The 6,466-nt window shown below is 37.5% G+C and overlaps 1 long non-coding RNA gene across 1 annotated transcript; it reads left to right on the top strand.

The window, feature by feature from the left end:
* The first annotated feature begins 223 nt into the window (after nucleotides 1-223).
* On the top strand, nucleotides 224-2,041 carry LOC128498330 (uncharacterized). The gene is made up of 3 exons (XR_008354567.1): nucleotides 224-261; nucleotides 918-1,028; nucleotides 1,768-2,041. It is a non-coding gene; the product is annotated as an uncharacterized LOC128498330 (long non-coding RNA).
* Nucleotides 2,042-6,466: the final 4,425 nt, after the last annotated feature.

The following is a 6,466-nucleotide window of genomic DNA, read 5'->3' as shown; positions in this document are numbered from 1 at the left end:
GCCACTGCCTGCAACATTTGATAGCAGGACAGTGCCAGATAATTGGGCAGTTTTGGGAGGTATGCTATTTTACTGTCCTTAAAGTTATACAGCATGATACAGACATTTTGTGTTTTGGTGTGACCCTATTTATTTCCAGCCAGTTACAAGTTTTGTATATCTTAATGCATTATTTAATAATTTATTATATAGATCCTCAAGCTGAAGATAAACTGAGTTCAGTAGAGCGGGTGTGCAACCAATCAAGCATGGATGCTCCTGGTTAGTGAGAGAAATAAAAAATATCTATTCTTGAGAATGTAAATGTTCATTAATTGCTTATGTCTTAAAATGATGTATAACACAAAATGGCCACTGCATTGCATTACTCCCTTTACCCTTTTTTTAAATCATTTTCAAGGTCAATAGATTTCATAATTTACCTGTTTAATCTGAAATCTCCTTTCCTGTAATCTATATATTTTGTTTCTGGCTCAGTCCTTGGGAAAACTCCTGAGTGGAACCTATTTTCTTAAATATTCTAAACCAATATGTAGTAGCTGTATTAGTAGCGACTAACCAAATCTGTCCAGTCACTGCTTCCTTTCATGGCACCGAGGCCATCTTAATAATAACTGAATCAATTCCAAAAGGGACCACCTTTTCTTAAATTGGACTTAAAAACAGACATCTGAGGTCCAGTAAACTCATGTAACTCTAAATATTCTTCTGTGTTGGCACAATAAAAGGTATTTTGTACTACTAAAAAAATCCATAGTCTGTTGGACCAATACTAAGATATCCATTTTCCTTATTAGTAATATGTACAAAACACCTTAACCTAAACTATTAGCTTCAAGACATTCTTCAAGGGGCATTGTTCATTCAGTAGAAAACTGTGATTGTTTTTTTTTTTATTTTTTTTTTTTATCTTCCAGCATATGATAGAGTTAACTTGTTGTCCATCACTGTCCTGGGAATGAGGCTCCTGCTTGTCAAAACTTTGGCCTTCAACCTGCTTCTAAGTGCAAAGTTGTTTGTTCTGTAAGGTAAGAGCTTCATACGTAATAGAGGTTAAAACATAAACCAGTATCACACACACTTTGGTGCACTTGGGTCATAACATTTTTACAATTATTTTAGCTATCATAGAAAATGTTTAATGTATCTTCAAAATGATGCACACGCTGTTATCATCATGAAACCATCATGCCTACCACAATTGCTGACCCAGTACTTTTCCTTTGTGGCTGCTTTCTGGATTAAAAAATATAAAAGGTGGCTAATATAAGAGTTTCCATGTGGCTTCCAGCTTAATGTGCCAGGGCACATTTTCATCCCTATTCGCTGATTCCTGTTACTATACTTAGTACTGTAGTATCCTGAAACCCTTTTTAGAAACAATTATTTAATCCTGCAAATTGCTTACTTTTTCAAGAAATGCTTGTCATGGTACAGAAAAACAGACACTGAAAGGTTGTTGCCATTCCTGGGACTGGGATAGTTCAATTAATGTTTGTCCAAATGTATCTCGATGGAGCACCTTTGAAGTAGCTGTATCTAAAAATTGCTCAGGCTTACACAGTGACAGTATGTCACTACTAATATGATCGATCGGCCTCGGACAACCCTAGTACAACTAGTGCTTACCCACCAACTGTGGCAATAATATCCTGTGCCAGATCACGTTTAGCAGCTGCATTCAACTGTTAAATCTGCTGTTCAGGAGAAACACAAAGCATAATTGCATGGACTGGTATAAAATCTCACTTCTGTTTTTTATTGTAGACAATCCAATGGACCAGAAGAAAACATCATCTTTATAAAGTCATCCCGAAATAAATATATAAAATTGCCAACAATTTACCAAAAAACAAATACCGGTTATATATTGTAATTTTCATCTGATTAAAATAAATTTTAACCAGTAATCAGGTTTATTCATTTGGATGTATCTACCCTTGGTCCCTGGGTGACTTTATTCTATGTTGCTACTATATGTGTGCTGTTATACCAAATTATAAATTCTACATTTCCATGTTGACAAATAGAAATTAAATTCAGTTCACTTGTTCCACTTGTATTTATTTTATAACTAATATGGTATAACCTCAGTTCTAAACTGTTTTATGTTGTATCAGTGGATAAATGTAAGTGGACTGCTTGAGTATAAGTAAATGGAAATTATTTTGCACAAGCCTTGTCAAAACTAATTAATAAATGCTATTGCTTCTTACACTGTAGCAGAAACGTAATAACTTCAAGCAATGGGCATATCAATCAATGGAATGTCCCTGCTGCATGCCTCAGTTGCACCAGAGTTTCTCTTTACACAAGTTCCGATAAACAAAGCAAGAATTTAGCAAATACCATTCAGAGACACATATCTAAGGACTAAAAATATTGGACATTCCATCACACTATATGAATACATATTGCTAAGCCCACCACTTTGTGAAAGTGCCCCAAGTTTGGAGAGTCCTGTGTAATATTTCATGGCTATATTGCTTACCAAAGAGCTGAACGAGCGTGACTGTGTTGGATTTTTTACCTAATGAGACTTTCATGCAATTGAAAGCCTTCTATTTAAAATACCCTACAAAACCTTACTCTTTTGGAGTAATGTTTGTCACTATTTTCCAACCCCAATAAGAGAGCAGATACTGAAAAATGATTCATAAAAGTCGTTTCCAAAGTATATGTTGACCTTGTAATCAAACTATAAACCTATTTGTCCCTAGAACTAGCATCCTTGAGCGCTTAAGATGTAAACTAAATTTCAGAGCAGTCTTTCAGAGAGAATTCCGGTTTTCTCCACTCCAACACGCTGGAAAATAAGTGTCATGTCATTGCAAACTGATGTGGTCTCTTTAAAGGTCTTTAAAGTCTTCATTCTACACTGCGCTGGTAATTTGTATATACCTAGTCAATTTGTGTTTTAATTAGAAACACTTAAAATTATTTCCAGCCTGTTGTGCATGTGCGTACAATAGGATAATCTCCTGTTGGATTGTATTACTGTAATGGTATAATCTAGAGTGGTATTACATTTGTTTTGCCGTGTATTTTTTTTGAGTCATTCGCAGTGAAAGGCAATATCTTTTTGTCAGTGGCTTAACTACAGGGCTGCAAATGGGCCATGCCTCTAGGGGGCACGGTGGATTCCTGTCTCATTGTACCGGTTCAAAATAGTTTAGAAAGGGCTCTTTCTAAACTACTTAGAACCAGCACAGGGAGACATGAGCGTATCAGGGTAAAACCTGACTTCATTCAGTCCCTTTTCCCTTTAATCTCCCTTTTTCTGTAACTCTGTACTGTTTCTTTTTCTATATGCTTTTTTGCATCTCTTATTGACTTACGTGCTTCTTTCTCTGTGTCCCAGTCCACTTTTTCTATGCTCTTTTTGTCTTGCTGAACTTTTTTTTCTGCCTACTTCTTGTAGTCTCTTTTTTTCCTGTCTTTTTGATTCCTGTGTGAGAAAAGGCTACAAAAAGAGGACAACAGGAGAAAAGGGGGAGAGACATACTAAACAAAAAAAAAAGAGGAAAAAAGGTAGGTTGCAGAAAAAGAGATATAGGAACAGAAGTTGTACAAGAATCAGAGACAGAAAGGGACATTAAAGGGAATAAAACTGCAAGAAGTAGGCAGAAGAGACACCGAAAGGAGAGAGACGTTCGAGAAAGGGATGAGAGTTTCTAAAACACAGAAACTACTGCTTGTATTACCACTTTTCAACCATGAGCGGATCCAGGGAGGGGGCAACAGGGCATATAGGGGGGCAGATTGGCAAATAGGGGGGGGAATAAGGCATATCTGGGGGGCAGAGTGGTAAATAGGGAGGTATAAGGCATATCAGGGAGGCAGAGTGGCATATAGGGGGTATAAAAGGCATATCTGGGGGCCGAGTGGCATATAGGGGTATAAGGCATATTGGGGGCAGAGTGGCATATAGGAGGTATAAGGCATTTCAGGGGGCAAAGTGGCATACAGAGTGGTATAAGGCATATCTGGGGGCAGAGTATCAAGCTGTGGGGCAGATATGCATAATTGAGGGGCCGGTTGGCAAATAAAAGGAAATAAAAACAAAAAATTAATTTTTTATTAAATTAAAATAGTTATAGTTTTTATTAAATATGAAAAAATAGTTAACATGCCTTCAGTTGTGGGACACGGCCAGGTTGCTGACTGTCAGGGCCGCTGTTTGGGGTGTGCGAGCTATGCAGCCGCATAGGGCGCCATAGCAGCAGGAGTGCCAAGTGACCACTGATCACACACAGGGCCATGCCGAGGCGGGTGCACAGGGTTCACGCGGGAGTAGAGAGGCGGTCGCTCATGACAAGGTTTTCAGCAACCGTTCAGCGCCCTTCTGTTTCCTCCACTCCCTGCTACCACCCGCCTCAGTGCTGCACTGACTGGGGTGGTGAGAGCGTGAGGCATTTCATGCTGAGCGCCGGAATATGACGTCATACCCCAGCATTTAGCAGTGAAGCAGCACGCACCACGGCAAAGCGGCAAGACAGAGGCCTTGCGCTCCCATCGCAGGACTTAAGCAGGGTAAGTGAACTACAAAGAAGGGGGAGAGGTAACTAGTGAGAAAGGGGGTTAGTAAGAATATTGAAATACCGTATTTGCTCGATTATAAGACAAGTTTTTTTTTCAGAGCAAATCCTCTGAAAAATACCCCTCGTCTTATATTCGAGGTCGTCTTACAATCATATAAAAATAGTTTACATGTGAATTAATATTTACTAGTAAAACATTTTTCCTATAGGGTAGTCTTATATTCAGGCTTTTTCTTTTTTCCTAAATGAATATTAAAATTTGGGGGGGGGGTCGTCTTATAATCAGGGTCGTCTTATAATCAAGCAACCTATGGTAAATAAAGAGTCAGAATGAGTGAGAGTATGATTTAATGTATAGATTAATTGTGTGAATGAATTAATGTGTGAATGAATTGTGTATGACAAACTAAATGAATTAATGTGTGGATGAATTGCTTGAACGGAACAGTTTCGATATCAGGTGAGTCAGTTAGTTATTTTCTACTTTCTTCATATGTCTCTCTACTTTTAGTATTGTTGCTAAAAAGTTTAGTAATGTAAAGTTCTTGATCCTCAAGGAGTACTGCAGTTGGCAGACTGCAGTACTGTGAATTAGGCTACATTTATTTTTGTTATACACCTATATAATTTCAGTACAAATGCTAATGTTATTTAATAATATCCTTTTCATGAATAGACCCTCTTTTCATGTTGTTTTTTTTTTGCTTGGGCAGATAGATGGGCCAAATAGTTATTATCTGCTGGCTATCATTGTAGCCGGACATGTATCATTGGTCTTAAAATAAAAGCTTCATAAGTGAATGAGAGGTACAGGAGTTATGTACCTGGAATACAGAATTGTGTCATAGTGGGGTAAATACAGGAGAGATTATTTGGCAGATGATGTCTGTGAAGGAAAATTGGGGGACACATTATAGCCAGGGATAGGTGTCTTAAAAATTGTGTGTAACTCTACAAGTTCATGTTGGATGAGTGAGTTATGTTATCGTACCAGGTGAAAACGAGTGCTTCCAATCTTTCCCCGCAAAATATATACATCCTATTTTTTGTAAAATTGAATGATGTAAATAACATAATATATTACACACATAACACTACACTACATACACTATACAACATAAACATTAATCTTGACTGCAACCCCCATGATGTTAAGCCAGCAACATTGCTAGTTTATTGTTTTGGGAGTAGTAGCTGGTAACTGGGTTTGGGGGGTGGATACACTAAGTCTACAGTGCAAACAATAACTTTTGTAGACTGTATCTGTCATAAAATTCAGCTAGCCATAATGCTAGCTAAACTTCATGGGAATTGTAGTTATAGACAGGGGTTGTGATGAGCTACATACTAACATTGTTTGTGTTGACTGCAGCTCCCATGACAGAAAAAGTAGACTGGGGTAGTTGTGGATATTTTGTAACTAAAGTTTTCATGTTACACATGCTGATCTACTACCATGGTCAAATAACGTTTTCTATTAATGGGTAATTAACACAGAAACCCCCCTCCTGAGCCAACAAAAGAAATCAATATGAAAAAAGTAATTGGGGCAGGAGGGGGAAACATGGGGAGGATCTTTTGCCCCCCTCTCCTGAAAAACATCATGGGGATGCCCATGTTGGCTACAACTTAATTATTTAGGACACCACACTGACTTATTAGCATGTACATATATGTCCAAGGAATGATTTAGCCTAAGCCAAATTGACCACTTGAATAAAATTACTTTTATTCAACTTTATTTAAGTGTCTTATGTTTTTTAAAAAAGAGCTAAGAAAATAATAATGTTCTAATATTATGATGTATCATTAAATGTGGTGATTACGCTTCTACTACAGAAAAAAAATATGATCCTTGTTCATGTACACTTGTGCCCTCTACAGGATTAAGTTGTCATTACTGACCCAGATAACTTGCATTGTAA

The sequence above is a fragment of the Spea bombifrons genome, chromosome 1 (assembly GCF_027358695.1).
Source record: "Spea bombifrons isolate aSpeBom1 chromosome 1, aSpeBom1.2.pri, whole genome shotgun sequence".
Taxonomy (NCBI): Eukaryota; Metazoa; Chordata; class Amphibia; order Anura; family Pelobatidae; genus Spea; species Spea bombifrons.
Note: the sequence above shows the minus strand (reverse complement) of the source record. Positions and strands in the feature narration are given on the sequence as shown.